Below are 20823 nucleotides of genomic sequence, written 5' to 3' on the forward strand. Positions count from 1 at the left end.
CACCCCTTCTCCTATCCCTTCCCGCCTCCCTCTCGTTCCTCCTCTCAGTCTCCCCCCCCAGCCCTCCTAAATCATTCCTTCTCCACCTCCCTCGCCTTCTCTTCCTCCTTCTCCCTCCCCTCCCCGCCCCGTTCCAGTAACTCGGCCCTATCCCCAGGAAGGGGCGGAGGGGAGACTTTTTTCGCGGGGAGGTCTGGGATGCACGGCACATGCGCAGCGGCGAGATTTCCGCGGTGAGCTTTTTGACGCCGCCGCCCCCGGCAGTCGCAGTCGGAAGTTGCGGGAGCAGAAACCTGCCGCCTGCCTGCCCGCCAGCCGGCCGGCCCTCGGGACCGACCCTCCAGCCTCCTTCGCCCTTTCGGGCCGCTCCATTTCCTCTCTCTTCAGCGACCTGACGGACGGAGGCCCTGGGCCGCCGCGGGCCCCCATGGAGTCTGCCCCCTGAGGCGGAAGGCTGATCGGCGGCGGTGGCCCTCCCCGCCCCAGCCCAGCGATGCGGGCCGGGCCCCTCGGCGCAGGTAACCCTGAGGGCGGCGCCTCCCCGGGCCGGGCTGGCTCCGACCTGCGGGACCAGCCCGGGGACGCATAGCCGCCCGCCGCTCCTGGACTGACTTGGCTGGCCTTTCCCCAGCCCCGGCCGTAGCCGGACTCCGGGCCTGCCCGCGGACGTCGTCGGGGGCTGGGCGGCGGGAGGATCTCGGTCTTTGGTGCAGGGCCCGGCGAAGACTACAAGGGGGGGCGACAGTCTGTGCCCCGGGGATAGAGGAAGCGGGGGGCCCTTGCTCGGTGACTTGGGGACGGAAGGAGGGGGGACCCTCGTTCGGCGTCCCGGGGAAGCAGGAAGGAGTCCCTGAACTCGGTGCCTCCGGGACGGAGGGGACATGGGGAGTAGGAAACGGGGAACGGGGTTTCTGGAAACGAGCAGCCTCCTTCCTCCCTCCCGGGGGCTGGTGAAGGTAGGAAGGAGTCGGGGCCAGGTAGGTGTCTGCCTGGAAGTCACCTTCTTGGGCCGCAGCTGCGGAGCCGTGCCCCCTGACCCGGTGTTTTTCTGTTGATTTCCACTTGGATGGGACGGCGGCTTCTGCTGCCGGGTCTGTGGTTCAGTGAGGCCGCTTGAGGGACGAGTTTGAAAGAAAGTTAGATGAATCTAGGCAGTTCGGTGCTCGGTCATAGGACCAAGGCGTCCAAGTCAAGTCAGCCACCGGCTGTATCCCGGTGCCAGGCCAAGTGCTAGGCACCGGGATACCCAGAAAGGGAAAAAGAGCCGCCGGTGTCTAGCGAGGTAAAAGTGAGCTTGCATTACTATCTGCCTCTCTTTTGATAGTGAGCTGGGTTTGTGCGGCTTTACTTTCACACTGCCCTTTAGTAACTTTCCAATTCTGGTAATCTGAGGAAGGACGATGTCCAGGAAACTTTTAAAAATAGATTTTATTTGATACCTTTTGTCTTTGCTGCAGTCATTTCCGACAACCCTCATATATACATACATACATACACACATCCATCATCCCTTCAGATAAGAAAAACAAGTCAAAACGTAAGCAGGAAAAACATATACGGAAACTGAGACCATGTCTGCTGGCATAGACAGCATTCTGCCAACCTGCATCTAATTTCTACTTTTGTCTTTGTACTTTAAAAGAAACTCCCACTGTAGGGATATTTTGCTTCCTACTGGGTCCTATCCAGTCCCTGATATATATTGCCCAACAGTTGTTATGCTATGGGTAGTTTTCCTTTTTTATTCAGAAGTACTTAAGAATGTGTTTATCAACTTCATAGTATTATGAAACAGTCAGTGGCATAACAGAGCACTACATTTGGAATGAGAAAAAATGGGTTCCAATTCTTTCTTTCATTCATGCAAATTCTATGAGCAAGTTCTTCAGCTTATACTTGTTCTGAAGCTAGGAAGCAAGTCATCTAACCTCAACTGGTCTATACTTCTGTAAAATAGGGATAATTGCCTATGCCACAGGGTTATTGTGAAAAGTACTTTGTAAGCTATATAGGACTATATAAATGTGAGAGACTGTTATGTTTTATATCACAATATGCTTTCTTTAACTTCTTGCAAAGATCCTTTTGAACTTAACAGGTTTGGTGGTGATTCTGAGTTTGTCTGCATTAACATGTTTATTTTTGGCTTAACCCAGAGAAGGGAGGCATCCCCTTTCCTCATACCTTTGTGGGCCCTTTTCGGTGTCAATTACTTAGATGCCATTACTGTTGATTAGTTTGCTTTGTAAGGGATCTTCTGCTTAATATGTAGTCTGAATGCTTCTTAATTCTAATGCTTCCACAGCCTCTCCCCACTCATCCTCTAATTGACTGTTTAAAGAAAGCTTGAGAATCATGTAATGGTACCTCCTTGTAAGCCCCTAATAAATGTATAATATAATGTATTCATTAGTATGACTACTTATGTCACCAAGAGAATATTAGACATGTTAAAAAGATTATCTCTTAAGTGTCAAATCGAAAATAATAATTTACTGGCCTTTATTTAGTAAAGAATTGCAAGAGTAGTACTTGATTTAAAAGATGAAGGATATTGGGATAATTTTGATAAAGACTCAAGTACAGAAGCTTAGAAAATAAGGTTTACAAATGTCAGGTTTTTTAGATCATTGTGAAAAAATTTGGTGTGACTTTTCCTGAGAGGAAAAAAAATGTCTTTGACTGAAAGATCTAGTGCAATATACACATGCGGGTATATATAGACCAAATACAAACGTTTAATGTTACATTTAACACAGTAAAATTCTGAGCTTAAGGATCGTTTGGTTGTGTTCTTTATGTTACACACTTAGTTTTTATGGACAAACTAAGAGTAATATTTCTTATGTTAAATACATACACACAGCAGGCTTGTCTCTTTGAATCTGATTTAGACAGTGTTATACTAAGTATCCTCTGCTGGCTGGGTATGTGGAAGAAACCTGACCTAAGTAAACCTGATCAATTAAACAGTGAGTTGTCTATTCTACTCCTCAAGAGAAGATGGAAACTGTTGGGTGGTAATTGATTTAAGGGATGTTATTTATGTCTATACTTCAGGTTAGAGCCTCCCTAAGGATGTTTTGGAAGTGAGAAAGAGCCCTTCCAAAAAGATACATGCGTGTCATCTGGAAAAGAATTTACAGAGTTCATCTGTTTCAGCTTCAAGTTATATATGAGGACACTTGTCAAAGTCACACAGCTGGTCAGTGATAAGATCAATACTAGAACACAGGATTTCTGACTCAATTCAGTGTTCTTTCTCATTGTCACTGTCTTTTGGGGATTTTTTTGTTTTGTTTTGTTTTTTTAAAGAATAAGTGGATGTGAGGTTTCAAATTATGGATTAGTGAAAGAGTTGATTTTAGAATTTAGAACTGGCAGGGACTTCAGCGATAATAATCTAGCTCACATCCTCAAATTACAAAAGAAACGGGCTCAGAGAAGGGAAATGATGTGGTCAGAGTCACACATAGTGAATAGCAGAACTGGTAGAGAATGCAGGTCCTTTGACTCTTATTTTAATGCTTTTTCCTTTGTATAGGGAGAGACTTGCAGAGGCTGTATATAAAAGATGAATTAGTGAGACTTGAGCTGAACTGAGGTGGGATTTCCTGTGATTTTTAAGAATTAAAAGCAAAGAACCTTCATATGTAGGTGGGGGAGGTTGTAAATTAGGTGCAGTTGTAAGGATTAAGGAGGATATGTGCCCTACTGTTTTTTGTAATGTGTGAGCTTGATAAATAGAGGGACTTTGGACATTATAAAGCCAATGAAAAGACTCATACCCCGAATTTGATTTGTCTGTTTTTCCAAAATGTGCCTATTTTCAAGAGGTCTTTACGTGTTTATACTCTTTTCCTCTGGAAATTTTAACCTTATGACAACAGTGCCTAGTATTGAGCATACTACCTGATACATAGTAGGAGTTTTAATAATTCCCTTGAGTAGGGGGAGTTGCTTTATCTCTCTAAGCCTTAGTTTCCTCTTATGTAAAATGGGTACCTAGGTGGCACAGTGAGTAAAGCACCCTCTTCCTGAGTTCAAATTCAACCTCAGACATTCACTAGTTGTGTGGCGCTAGGTAAGTCATTTTACCCCATTTGCCTCAGTTTCTTTATTTGTAAAATGAGTTAGAGAAGGAAATGGCAAACTATTCCACTATCTCTGTCAAGAAAACTCCGAATGGCGTCAGAAAAAATCAGACATGACTGAAAAATAACTGGAAAAAAAAGGGATAATAATAATTGTGCTATTCACCACAAATGGTTATTTTGAGTCTCAAATTCAGTGGGAATCACATAAAGCATTTATTAAGAGTTTACTGTGAGTTAGGCATCTGGTACATTGTTACTTTTAAAGTAATCATATAAATGCTAATAGTTTCTTCCCTCTTTCCCCCCCCTCCCCCCCCAGTACCTAAAAGTCAGAAATATTTTTACTTACTTTTCTTTTACTTATTCACATATTTACACACATCCAATGTCTAATTTCTCCTGTGCAGACTTATTATTCTCACTTTAATTTAAACCCTCATTTTCTCTTGCCTTGACTATTATAACAATAGCTGGCATGATTAAGCTTTCTAAGATTCATTCCCCTGCTCAAAAACCTTTGATTGTTTACGATTGTTTACTGAAGTCCAGTTTCTTTAGTTTGTGTTAAGACATACAGACAGAAGTATTCAGGTGAGGCATCTGTGATCTGGCTTATATAACCTAAGTGGCACATGGAAAAGGGCATTGGAATAGGAGGGCTCAAAATCTACTTTGCTACTTACTATGTGACCTTGAGTAGATAGCTGCAGCTCTCTGGACTTCATTTTCTTCAACTATAAAATCAGGGTGTTAATTTAATTAATCTCTAAGGCCCATTCCAGCTTTAAGTCTAGTTCCCAAGAAGGAGTCTACTTTTTCTACCTTACACTGCTCCCCTTTGTGTGTCCTACCGTATATGCCAGCCAAACCAGTCTGTTCACCTGTTCGTCAATCATGTCCTGTGAATTTGTTGAGCAAAAGTAAAAGACTGAACTGACCTATATCTGGAATATTTTTTCTTTTCCTCCTCACTACTCTTCCACTCTTCTTCCTTCTCTACATTTTAACCATTGTTTAAGGCTTGTTTCAAATTCCTTTCCCCACCTCTCTCAGCTAAATGTGATCTCCTGCTCTGGGAACATTAAAGTATTTATGTATGCATCAGTGCAATTTCTTATGTTATTTTATATTCTGTTAATTGAGGTCTCAATTTCCCTACTAGGTTATAATCAGATCAGGAGATGTTTATGAATTTGTGGTCTCCAAATCATAACATGTCCTATACCAGAATTGTCAAACACTCTGCTTCAGTGGCCAAAGGAAATTAAAATGTAATTGGGAAGTATTTGACAAAATAAATAAAAATACAGTAGCATGTAGAAAATGTTAATGTGTGCTTTTCTTAGTAAGTACATATTGCTCAAAGGGATCTTTCTGTATGGTTCAGTAATCCTGCTTCAATTTGACAGTACTACTTTAACCTGTTCCATTTCCCCATTGCCTAGCATAGGGCCTTCCATTTAGTAAATACTTAAGAAGTGTAAGTTGATTCACAGTGAGTCTAGGCTCAAAGGTGGTAGTATGTTACTTATGTTTTTATGTGGTGCTTTGTACTTAAAACACAAATCCCAGGTTCTTTTGAAACTGTCCGTTACTTATAGCATAATGATATTACATTGCATTCATATGCCATAATTAATTTAGCTGTTCTGCAGATAATAGCCCCTTGATTTTCAATTTTTGATACAGTGTAAAGAGGTAATGTAAATAGTTTTGTATATGTAGGTCCTTTTTCTCTTAATGGTGACACTTGGTCAAAAGGTGTGCACAGTTTAGTAATTTTGGGGTCATAGCTCCAAATTACTTTCCATGTACTTGCTAATTAAAATCTACCAGCAGGACCTTTGTGCCTGTTTTCCTGCTTCCTTTCCAATATTTATTTTTTTCCTCTTTTGTCATCTTTGTCAATTTGGGTGTGAGATGCTTCCCCAAGATTGCTTTAATTTGCATTTCTCTTAGTAATTTAGAATATTTTTATATGGTTAGTGATAGTTTGATTTTTTTTTTCCTGTTCATATTCATTTATCATATTGGATAATGACTGTTTTATAAATTTACAACAAAAATTTGTTCCTCAGTTGTTTCCTTTTTGATTTTTACTACATTAAATTTTACAATTTTATGTAATTAAAATTGCCTTTCATCTTGTTCATCTGTATCATTTTAGTTATGAACTCTTTCCCTGTCCATAGATTTGAAAAGCAGTTTCTTTCTCCCTCCTTTTATTTGTTATATGAACTTTTATACTTACTTCATGAATCTATTTGGAGTTTATCTTAGAATATAATGTGAGGTATTAGTTTAAATCTAATTTCTGCCAGATGTCCAGTTTTCCCACAAATTTTTGTCAAATAGTGTGTCTTCCCCCAGCAAATGGAGTCTTTGGGTTTATCAAAGATAATGCTACTCTGTTTACTTCTGTGTGTTGTATATATACATAATCTCTTCTGATAATTACCCTTTCTAATTTTTAACCATTATTAAATTATTTTAATCATTACTGATCTGTAGTATAATTTGAAATTCTAGTGTTCTTTCTGTTCCAGTATGTTGTCTTGTAAGTTACCATTCATATCAGTTATTATCAGATGCCACAGTTTAAATGACAGGCATAATATTTTGGTTTACTTTAAATGTGTTACCTGTCTCTGATTGCTTTTTATAAACAATAAGCTAACAAAGAAAGTAGATAGTAGAAAAAATCCAGAGGGTCCATACACATCATTAGAAAATTAATATATTAATATTATATGATTTTCAGGAGTTATACCAGGAGATTGCTTAAGCAATCTTAAAATTAGATTCTTCTTTAACAATCAGCTTCCTCCCTGCCCTTCCCTAACTCATAAGACAACAACAAGTCAAACAAAATTGTATAGTAATCTCAAAAAACATTGGTATTCTGTTAAAAATTAAGTTTTTGGAAGAGCTGTGTTTACTTGATGTATTCAGTTGGATATAAATCTAAAATAAAGTCCGATCGAAAGAGGAAAGGACAGAAAGTGGTAGGTAAAGATGTAAACCATAGAAATAGTAGCTAAGAAGGATTTCAACTGATGCACCTTAAAGAGGGGCCTTTTAAGTGTGAAATTCAATACATTGTGCTTTTAATTGGTATATTTATAGAGAAAAATAAGAAACATTTTAAGGAGAAGGGTTTTATCCTTCTATTTTACTGTTTTTCTTTGTATCGCTGATAAGCCAGTTAGAAAAAATTTGGATTATAAGATTTTTATTTCAGTGCTTAATGAAGTATTTATTTTTAAAAAGAGACTTTCATGGATCACCCTCCTATCTTTTTCCAATAGTTTCTAAAACCTACTCAATAGAAAGATTTTTCTATTAAATTAGTTCTAGAAATCAGTGTGTCTGAATCAAACCATATTGACATTCATTTTATATGGCTTAGGTAAAGTCAACTGCTCTTAAGAATTTAAGCATATTGGGGTAGTGAGGTGGTGCAGTGGATAGAGCACCAGCCCCGAAGTCAAGAGGACCTGAGTTCAAATGTGGTCTTAGACACTTAACACTTCCTAGCTATGTGACTGGGTGCAAGTCACTTAACCCTAATTGCTTCAGAAAAAAAAAAGGAATTTAAGCATATTTCTCTTTACAAGTACAGAAGAAATTCTAAAAACCAGAATAATTTTGTTAGCCATTTCAAGCTAGTAATATCTTGGGATCAGTCTTAAGGTTAAAATATAAATTATGGTTATACTTCTGTTGCTTTTGATTGAATTGTAAAACCAACAACTCAAGATTTGATCTTGAAAAAGTATTTTTAAATGTTGCAGAACACAAAAGATCAAGTTTTTAATTCAAAAATATAATGATGAAATTTTACTAAAAATATCCCATCACCCAACAAGACAGCAGATCCCTTTATATTCTTTGACTCCTTCTCACCTTAAAATTCCTCCTTGTTCTATGTTTGGGAATATATTAAATGTGTGTGTACATATATATGAGAGAGAGAAAGAAAAAGAGGTTAATAAATTAAATAATTATTTTTAAAAGTTTACATCCCTATCTCTATTATGGGTTTACTTAGAGAGTGCAGGTATAGTTTCATTTTTTTGTGATGATATAAAAAAGAAACTAAATTTGGAAAGGGTTGTATTGGAAGAAGGAAAATGGAATTAAAATGGGATAAATCTCATGAAGAGGCAAAAAAAAAAAAAAAAACTATTACAGTTGAGGGAAAGAAAGGGGATGGGGCATGAGCATTGTGTGAATCTTAGTCTCATCAGATTTAGTTCAAAGAGAGAATGTCAAACATATTTAGCTTCACAGAGAAATTTGTCTCACCCTACAGGGAAGTAGAAGGGGAAAAGAAAGAGGGAGGCTAATAGAAGGGAGAACAGAAGTAGAAGGAGAAAGGTATAAGAAAGGGGAGAGGGGATGTAAAAAGGGAGGGCTGTTTGAGGGAGGTGGTGATCAGAAGCAAAATACTGGGAAGAAGGGAAAGAGGGAGAGAAAAGATAAAAGTATAACTTGGGGAAAACAAAATGGTGGGAAATACAGTTAGTAATTTTAACTGACTGGATTAAAAGCCAGAATCCTACAGTATGTTGTTTATAAGAAACACATTTAAAGCAAAGTGATAAATACAGAATAAAGATAAAAGGCTGGAGCAGACTCTATTACGCTTTAGTTGAAGTAAAAAAAGCAGAGATAGTGGTCCTGATTTCAGATCAAGCAAAAGCAAAAATGGATCTAATTAAAAGAGATAAGGAAGGAAACTACATCTTGCTAAAAGATACCATAGATAATGAAGTAATATCAATGCTAACCGTATCTGCACCAAGTATCCAGATTCCTAGAGAAGTTAAAAGAGTTATAAGAATTAGACACCAAAACTATACTAGTGGGGAATCTCAATCTTGCTCTCTCAAAACTAGATAAATTGAACAACAAAATAAAGAAGTTAAGGAAGTAAATAGAATTTTAGAAGAGTTGGGTATGATAGACCTTTGGAGAAAATTGAATAGAGAAAGAAAGGAATATACTTTTTTTTTTGACAGTACATGGAATCTATACAAAAATTGATCATGTGTTAGGACATAAAAACCTCAAAATAAAATGCAAAAGGGCAGAAATAGAAATAGTAAATGCATTTTTTCCCCAGATCATGATGCAATAAAAATTACATGGAATAAAAGGCCATGAGAAAATAGACCAAAAATTAATTGGAAACTAAATAATCTAATCCTAAAGAATGAATAGGTGAAACAACAAATCATAGACATAGATAAAATTGATAATTTTATCCAAGAGAATGACAATGAGACAAGATACATAATTTTATCCAAGAGAATGACAATAATGAGACAATCTACATAATTTTATCCAAGAGAATGACAATAATGAGACAAAATACCAACATTTATGGTATGCAGCCAGAGCAGTTCTTAAGGGAAGTGTATGTCCAGCTACTTATTTGCATAAAATAGAGAAAGAGAAGATCAATGAATTGGACATGCAACTAAAAAAGTTAGAAAAAAGAACAAATTAAAAACCTCAAATACCAAATTTGAAATTCTGAAAATAAAAGGGGAGATTAATAAAATTGAAAGTAAGAAAACTATTAAATTAATAAGCAAAACTAAGAGTTGGTTTTATTTAAAAAAAAATAGATAAACATTTAGTTAATTTGATTAGAAAAAGTAAAGAAAAAAATCTAATTATTAGTATCAAAAATGAAAGGGAGAACTTTCCACCAATGAAGAGAAAATTAGAGCAATAATTAGGAACTATTTTGCCCAACTATATGTCAATAAACCTGATAATCTAAGTGAAATGGGAATACTTACAAAAATATAGATTGCCCAGATTAACAGAAGAGGCAATAAATTATTTAAATAGTCCCATTTTAGGAAAAGAAGTTGAACAAACTATTAATCAGCTCCCTAAGAAAAAATCTCCAGGGCCAAATAGATTTACAAGTGAATTCTGCCAAACATTTAAAGAAAAATTCATTCCAATACTATACAAACTATTTAGAAAAATAGGGAACAAAGAAGTCCTACCAAATTCCTTTTATGGTGCTGATACCTAAACTAGGTAGTGTCAAAACAGAGAAGGAGAATGATAGAAGTCTTTATATAAATTTAGTCTCTTCAAACTTCAGAATATCTAGCATTTTCGCAGGTCTTCAGCTCAGCCAGTTTATAAGGCCCATGATTTGATTGTTGTAGGATTTCCCACCCTCGATGCAGAATGCAAATCCTCCATGCCTTAGTAGAAGGGAACTTATGAGTTCACACACACTCCCCCAAAATATTATCACTTAATAGCCCGCATTTTTAACATCTCTAGTAATTATTAAAGTTAAATATCTGTGGCCTATGAGCAGTGACTTTTATCAGCATGTTGGAATTCTAGAACTACTGGATTGTAGCGTACTGCTACTGCTTCCTCTTAGTTGTTCTTTATACTAATCAACAAGATGCAAAAAAGGTGAAATGTGATTTGCCTCTCTTCCCAATAGATTTCATATGTGTAGGAACTATTTGGGGTGTGGGGTGGGGTTATGAATTTGATCATGAATTTGTAGAAATTTGAGGGGGCCAGAGTCTTTGTAAGGCCAGAATAATTCTGATTATTCTAGAGCAGAGGTAGGCAACCTTTTTTCTTCCAAGGACCATTTGGATATTTATAACATCATTAGGGGGCCATGCAGAATTATCATTTTATAGAACTCGAGCTTTGTGAGATTGTTTTCCCTAGCTTTTGGCTTATCATCTCCTGCCTTTGATTATGCAAATGATTTTGCTGTCCAAGCCAGCAGGCCAGAGGTTCCCCACCCTTGTTCTAGAAGTATTGGAAGCCAGAGAATAAATTAGTAGTAGAACCTGGGAAAAGAATAAGACCTAACTGCATAGACCCTAGTCTTTTTTGTTTGTTTGTTTGTTTGTTTTTTTTAGAATTTTAACTGGAAGAAATTTTAGAGTTACCATAGGCCATACTTTCTTTTTACAGAAAAGGAAACAGGACCTCAAAAGGCAAGTGACTTAACCAGTGATGCAATCTAATTACTTGGCAGAACTGGAATTAGAATCCAGGTCTCCTGAATTATTAATACTCTTTCCACTATGACACATTGTTGAAAAATAGAAATAGGGACTAATTATCTCATGTTAAATAGGAAATATTGCCTCAACCATATTTCAATCAGATCTTCATTTGAATTTAAAATTGGCAAGAATTTTTTCACTTAGAAAAATGGAAATCTAAAAGCTAATTTCTGGATGTGCATAACATTCCTCCCTAAAATCACATTATTATAGTCTTTAAAAACATAAGCCTAGATATAATTCAGATTGATTAAGAAACAATAACTATTGCCAAGAATGTTTGAATTTGGTAGTATCTCATAAAATTATAGGTAAATTCTTATAATGGATATTCAAGAAAGAAAAATTTTTTTTCATTTATTTATTTGTTTGTTTATTATTTAGAAAACATATGCTTGGGTAGTTTTTCCAACATTGACCCTTGCAAAATCTTTTGTTCCAAATTTTCCCCTCCTTCCCCCCTCCCCTCCCCTAGTAGTCCAATACATGTTAAATTTATTGAAATACATGTTAGATCCAATATATGTATACATATTTATACAATAATCTTCCTGCACAAGAAAAATCAGATCAAGAACAAAGGAAAAGAAAAACTGAGAAAGAAAAAAAAAAGTGCAAGCAAATGATAATCAGAGAGTGAGAATGCTATGTTGTGTTCCACAGTTCTCTCTCTCTGAGTGTAGATGGCTCACTTAATCATTAGACAAATGGAACTGGTTTGAGTCCTCATTGTTGAAGACAGTTACAGCCATCAGAATTGAGTGTTGTATAGTCTTGCTGTTGCCATGTACAATGATCTGGTTCTGCTCATTTCACTCAGCATCAGTTCATCTAGGCCTCTCCAAGCCTCTCTGAAATCATCCTGCTGGTCATTTTTTTTTTAATAGCTTTTTATTTACAAGATATATGCATAAGTAATTTTTCAGCATCGACAGTTGCAAATCCTTTTGTTCCAACTTTTCCCCTCTTTCCCCCCACCCTTTCCCCAGATGTCAGGTTGACTAATACATGTTAAATATGTTAAAATATAAGTTAAATACAAAATATTTATACTTGTCCAAACAGTTATTTTGCTGTATAAAAAGAGTTGGACTTTGAAATAGTATACAATTAGCCTGTGAAGGAAATAAAAAATGTAGGCGGACAAAAATAGAGAGATTGGGAATTCTATGTAGTGGTTCATAGTCATCTCCCAGAGTTAAGCAAGAAAACTTTTAAAATTAGAATACTAAATTAAAGGTCATACATTCGCAAATGCTTAGTGTAAGACATTTTGCCTTATTTTAATATGTAAAATGCTTAGCATACAAAAACTCTACCTTATTTTAATATGTCTGAATATCTTTTCACAAGTGGTGAATATACTAAAAATTCAGGCTAAATTATATTATTTAAAATATTTTAATTAAATGTAAAAATGTAAAATTTGATTTTATCTTTTTAAAAAACTACTATTTGAATCCCTTGTTAACATAAGATTTAATCAGCATTTTTACAAAGAAGAAAGGTGTGATCCTGTGACTTGCTAAGAAGAAAAGTAAAATTAAATAAGCAACTTGATTAGGTGGAAAGATATGTGCAAATTTGTGACAGCATTATGGTTTAGTGTAAAAGGGGGCATAGAACAGAATTCTAATACTATTATATATATGTATTGTCATTTGCTAGCTATGTAATTTGGGGCAAGTCTATTTGGGGATAGTCTGTAGCTATCTAATATGTAAAGTATTATGATTTGTTATTAATTTAGAAATGAAGCAGTAAGAGCTTTGTTATATTTTATTTGGTGAATAGCACATTTAGACAAAACAGTGTTGACAGTTACATTTTACAATGTCCACATTTCCTTTTTAAAAGCTTAAAATTTATAATCATCACAGTTTCTTTAGAACTCTTTGAGGTAGGTAGTTAACTAGTCATTAATTTGGGTTTTAGCTTTTTACCAACATTTAGTCCTATGAATAGTGGTATAGTGTAGGTATTTAAGAAATATTGGTTAAATTAATGAATAAATCTCTTAACTTCATTAAACAGTAAAATGGTATATTAAACTGACTCTTCTGTGGTTAACTGAATGTTATTTAATAGAGACTTTGCAAAATACTGTAAAAGTAGATAGAAACCAGGATATTATGCTTCAAATTAATCTGAAATCCTTGGTAATCCTATATGGAAACTGTATCTAGCTTTACCAAGTAGTATTTTCACCATGATGAATCTTCTCTTCCCACTCCCAAACAGATATAGCACCTCAAAACTCAATACCATAGTATTGGCTTCATCTAACTTCTACCAGTAATAATACTGATAGCTCTAGCTACTATGATACCAACTTTGAAAGGACCTTGTGAAAGGGGTCTGGGTCCAGGGCAAGGAGAAGAGAAGACTGTGACTAGTTTTGTGACCTACAAGATGTTTATGCTGAAGAAGAAAAGACAATAATGTTGCTTTAGCTACGATTTTGCTCTTTTCAATTGATCTATTCTCACTTTCATCGGAAGGGCAGGTGGGTATCTAGGAATTCATTGGAGGTCATGCAGTACCTAACATGAGGATAATGGAACCACAAGTTGCTTCTCTCTTCCTCCATAGAGAATGTCATTTCTTTAATCTCTAAGGAAGTTGTTGAAAGAAGATAAACAGTTTATTCATTTATTAAACAGATGTGGTCAACTGACATTTTAAAATTTTACTAATAAATCATTAGTAATAAACTATTTATAATAGTTGAGCTACTTTTTCCTGAGAGAAACAAGAGGATAATTATTTTAGCTACTTTTTTTTTTAAACATGCAGTAGATAATAATTTTATGCCATGCAGAAAGCAAGGGACCAGCAGAAGTGAAGTAGAAAAGTGTAAAGATACTGAAAGAGTTGATGAATCAAAACTAAATGCTGATTCATTTTTGTGTTTATAAGAGGATGACCCTAAAATCATGATGATATTGACAATTATTATGGGAACTGATTGAAAGAATTAGGAATATTTAGCCTGGAAAAGACTTAGGGAAAGAAAATCTTGTTAAGTGTCTTCCCATATTAAAAGGGTATATTAGAAAAAATCTCAGGTAAGAAGGCATCTACATTCGTTTGATCTTTGGCTCTTTGTGGCCTGTGTTTTCAGTCCCTAATTGCCTCAACTACATCCCAAAACATGAGTTTGTCAATTGACATCTTTTAGAGGCCTTTTCTTTGGACTAGACAGAGATAGATGCCTTTCCTCCTTAGTCCAACTAAGATCTAACATTTGTAAGAGGAACTTCTTTAAGGACTGGATGGGGTAGAGTGAATTGTGTTGTAAGAAGGGTGAGAAGAGTTTGCAAAGTCTAGAAATGGATAATTCAGTCAGTGAAATTATTTTACCAAGATGACATTTTAACCAAAAATAGGCAACTCTAGCTTATGGCCCTGGCAAGGGAATTCTGTCTTTATTCCCTTATTTCTCTGTAGGGAAAACCTCTACAATTGAAGAATTGAACCAAATTTCAGTTGATCTGCCTGCCAGTGGTTATTGAGTTATCTAGTTAACTAGATTAAATTGTAGTTCCTTCTGATTTTAAGGTGTTTATGTGTCATTAATAGGAAAAGAAATATATAAATAAGTAGATTTCTAAGTCATTATTTAGATCCTTGTGTATCATTTAGTGGTCCCTGAATTTGAATATGAGAAAAAGAGCTTCAGACTATTCTAGGAATATGTCAGCATACTAGTATACATTGTCCTAGCCCTGAATTTATAATTATTCTACATCCCACAGAATGTCAGTCCTCCCAACTTTCTACTCCAAGGACTCTGAAGCTGCTTCTTGGAAGGGAAAGGAGGAAAGGGGAGTGACTAGGCATCTACTTTCTTGGGGCTATTAGTAATAACAGAACCTTATACGTACTAGCAATCTTAATGGCATTTTAAAAATTTTAAATGCTTTTAAAATTTTTTCATTTTATTTATATATTTCTGATGTATCTCCCTTCCCCCCCTTGTCTCTTAGAATGAAGAATTAAAAGTTGAGACAGTTTGAGGGAAGTAGTAGTTTAGCAAAATTGATCAATATATTATTAGTAGTCTGAGATAGGAAGCAAGTAGATGGCACAGTGCATTGACCCTGAGTCAGGAGGACCCGAGTTCAAATTTGGCTTCAGACACTTAACACTTAATAGCAGTGTGATCTTGGGCAAATCACTTAACTGCAGTTGCCTCAAAAACAAAACAAAAAAGTCTGAAATAATGTTTCCCCTGGATTCTGGACTGGGCCTGACTTAAGTTAATCTGCTGATAGTTTATGTTTGATATTGAAACAAAATAAGACATTCATAGATTATTCAACAATTAACATAATATTTTCTTAACAGCAGCAAAAGAAGGCTGTAAAACAAGGGTAAGTATTGAGATTCAGCTGAGCAAAGTTTCCATCATAATCCCACTGTGAAGCATTTGAAAGCCTCTTCAGGTCCTCCTGGTTGCTTTGTACCCAGATGATAAGGAAATGACATCAACAGTCTGAGCTTTTAGTCTTTGAGTCAACTGACTCTTAGGAAATGTTTCAGGATCTTTTAAGAAAAAAACTAACCTACATAGGAGAAGAAGTTAGGATATTGTTTCTACCACACTCCACCCTTTAATAGTGAGGACCCTACAGTCTTCTAGAGGTGTAAGATATGAGATTTGAGGGCAGCATATGGCCCACAACAACCCTAAATGTGGCCCAAACTAGATTAAATTGTAGTTCTTTCTGATTTTAATGTGTTGATGTGTCATTAACAGGATAAGAAATATATAAATAAGTAGATTTCTAAGTCATTATGTAGATCCTTGTGTATCATTTCGTGGTCCCTGTTTTATGAATTTGACATTGTTGTTCCAGAGAACCTTCCACCACTTAAATGACTTTAGGGCTATTACAAGTCAGTCTTGACCTCGAGTATTTAAGAAGCCTGATATATAGGCAGCATTGAAAGGGGAAGAGAAAATATTAAACTAAATAACAGTTTCCCAAAGTAGTGACCAAATCTAGAGAGACCTAAGAATGATCAAATTTTAGTTCTCAATAATCAGGTCCACTTCACAGCTGCTCTCTCAAAGAAAAAAATGATGACTGAGCAGAAACAGTATCAGGGCTACAGCAAAGATGATCACACTTCCTATATAGTTATCAAACCTTATCAGGTAAGAAATAATTGTCCTGTACCACTAATCACTTAATATTCCCTGGCTTACCAATCAAGACCCTCCTTGGGAGTCTCATGATAAGGAGTGGGATGGAATGGAAATTCTTTACCTTATGAGAGGCCTCTGATTGACTACCCCATTTCTTCTGTGAAGGCTGGTTAAGGCACTTTTACCTCCTTTTCCTCTTAAAGAAAGCTTCCTCCCCAACTATTCTACTGTTTTATCTTCCAAGCTTTTCCTAGGGAGAAGTTGAACCATGATCACTGGATGATATGCTGGCAGCAATGTGAAAAGTCCAGAATCCAGGGGAAACATTTCAGACTTTTTTGTTTTGTTTTTGAGACAATTGGGGTTAAGTGATTTGCTCAGCATCACACAGCTAGTGAGTGTTAAATGTCTGAGGCTGGATTCTTGTCAGTCAGATCTTCCTGACTTCAGGATCTATGCTTTTTCCAAACTGCATCATCTAGCTGATCCCAATCTTACTTTAAAAATATATTATCAGTTTTGCTAAACTATTACCCTCCCTCCCCCCTTTCCCCACCCCAACCTAACCCACCTTTTAATTCTTTATTCTAAAAGAGAGGGCAGAAGCAGTGGACTTGCCTTTTGTGCTCTATGTACTTATTTCCACTCTTCAGTAGATAGGTAGTATTGTGGTTTTACTCACAATTGTATTTGGAGTCAGGAAGATCAGAATTCAAATCTCTTCTCAGAAGCGTAACATTGTGACTGAATAGGGAGGTCATTTAATGTCTCTAAACTTCAGTTTCCTTATCTGAAAAATGGGGATAATAATAGCACCTACTTCCCAGTATTGTTGTGAACATAAAATGAGATAATATTTATAAAATACTTTGCAAATTTTAAAGTGCTACATGAATGTTACCTATTTTATTTTGAGTTGCCTTTGCTGCTGGAATCTGTCCTCAGCATGTGCTGAGGATTACATCTATGTCTGCTGCCCCTTGAGCCAAACTAGTTTCTAGGAACATTTTTGTACCTTTTAAGGAGAAATTACCTGCATGGGGGAGAAGTTAGGATATTGTTCCTACCATACTATTTTAAAAAATTCATCATTTCTTGTTAGCTTTGGCAAGAATTGAGAAAGAGATTAAAGGAATTAGAATAGGCAATGAGGAAACCAAATTATCACTTTTTGCTGATGATATGATGGTATTTAAAGAGAACCCCAAGCTACAAAAATTTTAAAATAATCCCCTTTAAAAGTTGAAGATTATAAAATAAACCCACATAAGTCCAAATTTTATTATACTAACAAAATCCAACAGTCAAGTTAAAAGAAAATCCCATTTAAAAGTAACTACATGTATAAAATATTTGGAATCTATCTGAAGGAAAATCAGAAACTTTATGGAAAACACAAAACACTTTCCACACAAATTAAGTCTGATCTAACCAACTGGAAAAATATTAAATGCTCTTGGATTGGGTGAGCTAATATAATAAAGATGACAAACTAACTAAACTAATCTTTATTTAGTGCTATACCAGTCAGACTCCCAAAAAACTATTTTGATGACCTAGAAAAAGTAACAACAAAGTTCATATGGAAAAACAAAAGGTCAAGAATTTCAAGGGAATTAATGGAAAAAAAAAATCAAATGAAGGTGACCTAGTTGTACCAGATCTAAAATTATATTATAAAGCAGCAGTTACTAAAACCATCTGGTATTGGCTAAGGAATACACTAGTTGATCAATGGAATAGGTTAGGTTCAAAGGACAAAACAGCCAATAACTTTAATTATCTAGTGTTTGACAAACCCAAAGACCCCAATTTTGGGATAAAATCATTTTTGAAAAATTGCGGGAAAATTAAATTAGTATGCAAAACTGCATTGGCCCCTTAACACCGTTACCAAGATAAGATTAAAATGGGTTCATGATTAGGCATAAAAAATGAGATTATAAATAAATTGGAAGGCATGGATAGTTTACCTCTCAGACCTGTGGAAGGGAAGGAATTTATGACCAAAAAGAAAGAACTAGAATCACCTTGACTACAAAATAGAAAATTTTGATTATTCAAATTGAAAAGTTTTTTGAAAACAAAACTAATAACAAGATTAGAAGGAAGCGATAAATTAGGAAAACATTTTATAGTCAAAGATTCTGATAAAGGCCTATTTCCAAAATATTGAAATTGCTCAACTAAAAATAAAACCATTCCAATTGATAAATGGTGAAGGATATGAACAACAATTCTCAAACAAGAAATTAAAACTATTTCTACCATAGAAAAGATGCTCCAAATCATTATTAATCAGAAATCAAATTAAGACAACTCTGAGATACCACTACATACCTGTCAGATCGGCTGGAATGACAGGGAAAGAAAGGGAATTTGGAAGGATGTGGGAAAACAGGGACACTGATACATTTTGGTGGGAAGTGAACACATCCACCATTCAAAACAATTTGGAACTATCCCAAAAAAGTTATCAAACTGTCATACCCTTTGATCCACAGTGTTCTACTGGGCTTATACCCCAAAGAGATACTAAAGAAGGGGAAAAGGGATCTGTATGTCCAAAATGTTTTTGGGCACCTTTTTTAGTAGCTAGAAACTGGAAAATGAATGATGCCCATCAATTGGAGAATGGTTGGGTAAATTGTGGTATATGAATGTTATGGACTATTATTGTTCTATAAGAAATGACCAGCAGGATGAATACAGAGAGGAATTACATAACATACATGAACTGATGCTGAAATGAGTAGAACCAGGAGATCATTATATACCTCAACAACAATACTGTATGAGGATGTATTCTGATGGAAGTGGATTTCTTCAACAAAGAGAAGATTTAACTCAGTTTCAATTGATCAAGGATGGACAAACACTACACCCAAAGAAAACATAGAAATGAATGTAAACTGCTTGCCTTTTTGTATTTCTTCCTGGGTTATTTATACCTTCTGAATCCAATTCTCCCTGAGCAACAAGAGAACTGTTCGGTTCTGCACACATATATTGTATCTAAGATATACTATAACCTCTTTAACATGTATAATCTTGCCATCTTAGGGAGGGTGGAGGGAGGAGGGAGGGAAAAATGGAACAGAAATGAGTGCAAGGGATAATTTGTAAAAATTACCTAGCAGGTTCTCAATAAAAGTTAAAAAAAATAAAAGAATAGAAAAGAAAAAAGAAAAAAATCATAGATCCTTTAAAAAAATTCATCATTTCTTAAAGGACAGTGAAATTTAAAATGCTTATGTATTACAACTTGTTTGTCCACTGCCTAAAGTTAATGGTTGTCTATGTTTCCAATTCTTTGGTATATTGATAATTATCTTTTAACATTGCTTTGCTTTCATTTACTAATAGAAAGACATGTACAGGTAAGCAAAACAAACTGGCATGTTAACTAACTGATAATATAGATAGATGTTTCTCTCTATCTCATAAACCTGTAGTTTATTTTTATTTTTTTCTTTGTAATCATATGTATTTTATTTTATGAATTTAAGAACATTATTCTCAGAAAAGATTCATAGATTTCAGTAGTTTTGTTTTTTTTTTTTTAAGAGTGAAAATATTTGTTGTGGTCCACACTCACCTCCCACATTCCTCTCCCTGGGTGTAGATGGCTCTCTTCATCACTGAACAGTTAGAACTGCTCTGAATCATCTCATTGTTGAAGAGAGCCACGTCCATCAGAATTGATTGTTGAATAGTCTTCTTGTTGCCGTGTATAATGATCTCTTGGTTCTACTCACTTCACTTAGCATCAGTTCATGAAAATTCTCCAAAGCCTTCTTATTTCCTTTGGTCTTTCTTCAAAAATAATATTCCATAACATTCATATACCATAATTTATTCAGCCATTTCCCAGCCCACTACAAAAAGGGCTGCCACAAACATTTTGGCACATACAGGTCCCTTTCCTTCCTTTAGGATCTTTTTTGGGATATAAACCCTGTAGAAACACTATTGGGTCAAAGGGTATGCACAGTTTGATAACTTTTTGAGTATAGTTCCAAATTGCTCTCCAGAATGGTTGGATCCATTCACAGCCCCACTAAAAATGTATTACTGTCTCACTTTTCTCATATCCCCTCCAACATTCGTCATTATCTTTTCTTGTCATCTTAGCCAATCTGAGAGGTGTGTAGTGGTATCTTAGAGTTGTCTTAATTTGCATTTCCCTGATCAATGGTGATTTAGAGCACTTTTCATATGACTAGAAATAGTTTCATTTTCTTTACCTGAAAATTGCCTTAAACCTGTAGTTTAAAAAAATATATATGGTTACATCTCTTCCTTTGTAAATTGTTTAAATCCTTTGACCTGTAAGGGAATTTATCCACTGGAGGATGGTTCTTGCTTTATTATATTTATATCAATTCCCTCAGTATCTTAAGATAATAAAAATATTTCATCTGAAATTACACCTGCTTCTCCTCCCCAGTACTTTCTTCTTAGTTATATTGATTTTGTTTGTGCAAAAGCCTCT

General features: G+C 35.6%; 1 protein-coding gene across 8 annotated transcripts in view; it reads left to right on the forward strand.

Moving 5' to 3' along the window:
- Positions 1-260: 260 nt before the first annotated feature.
- The window catches only part of RALGAPB (Ral GTPase activating protein non-catalytic subunit beta), a 94766-nt gene continuing 74203 nt past the window's right edge, over positions 261-20823 (forward strand). For 7 of the 8 annotated variants that reach the window (XM_031954028.1, XM_031954030.1, XM_031954029.1 and 4 more), the window contains exon 1: positions 262-518. The gene's annotated coding sequence lies outside the window, so the exon portion shown is untranslated. Of the gene's footprint in view, positions 519-20823 lie in introns of all 8 variants that reach the window. The other variant, XM_031954036.1, reaches the window with a different exon arrangement.

The sequence above is a fragment of the Sarcophilus harrisii genome, chromosome 2 (assembly GCF_902635505.1).
Source record: "Sarcophilus harrisii chromosome 2, mSarHar1.11, whole genome shotgun sequence".
In the NCBI taxonomy this organism is placed as follows: Eukaryota; Metazoa; Chordata; class Mammalia; order Dasyuromorphia; family Dasyuridae; genus Sarcophilus; species Sarcophilus harrisii.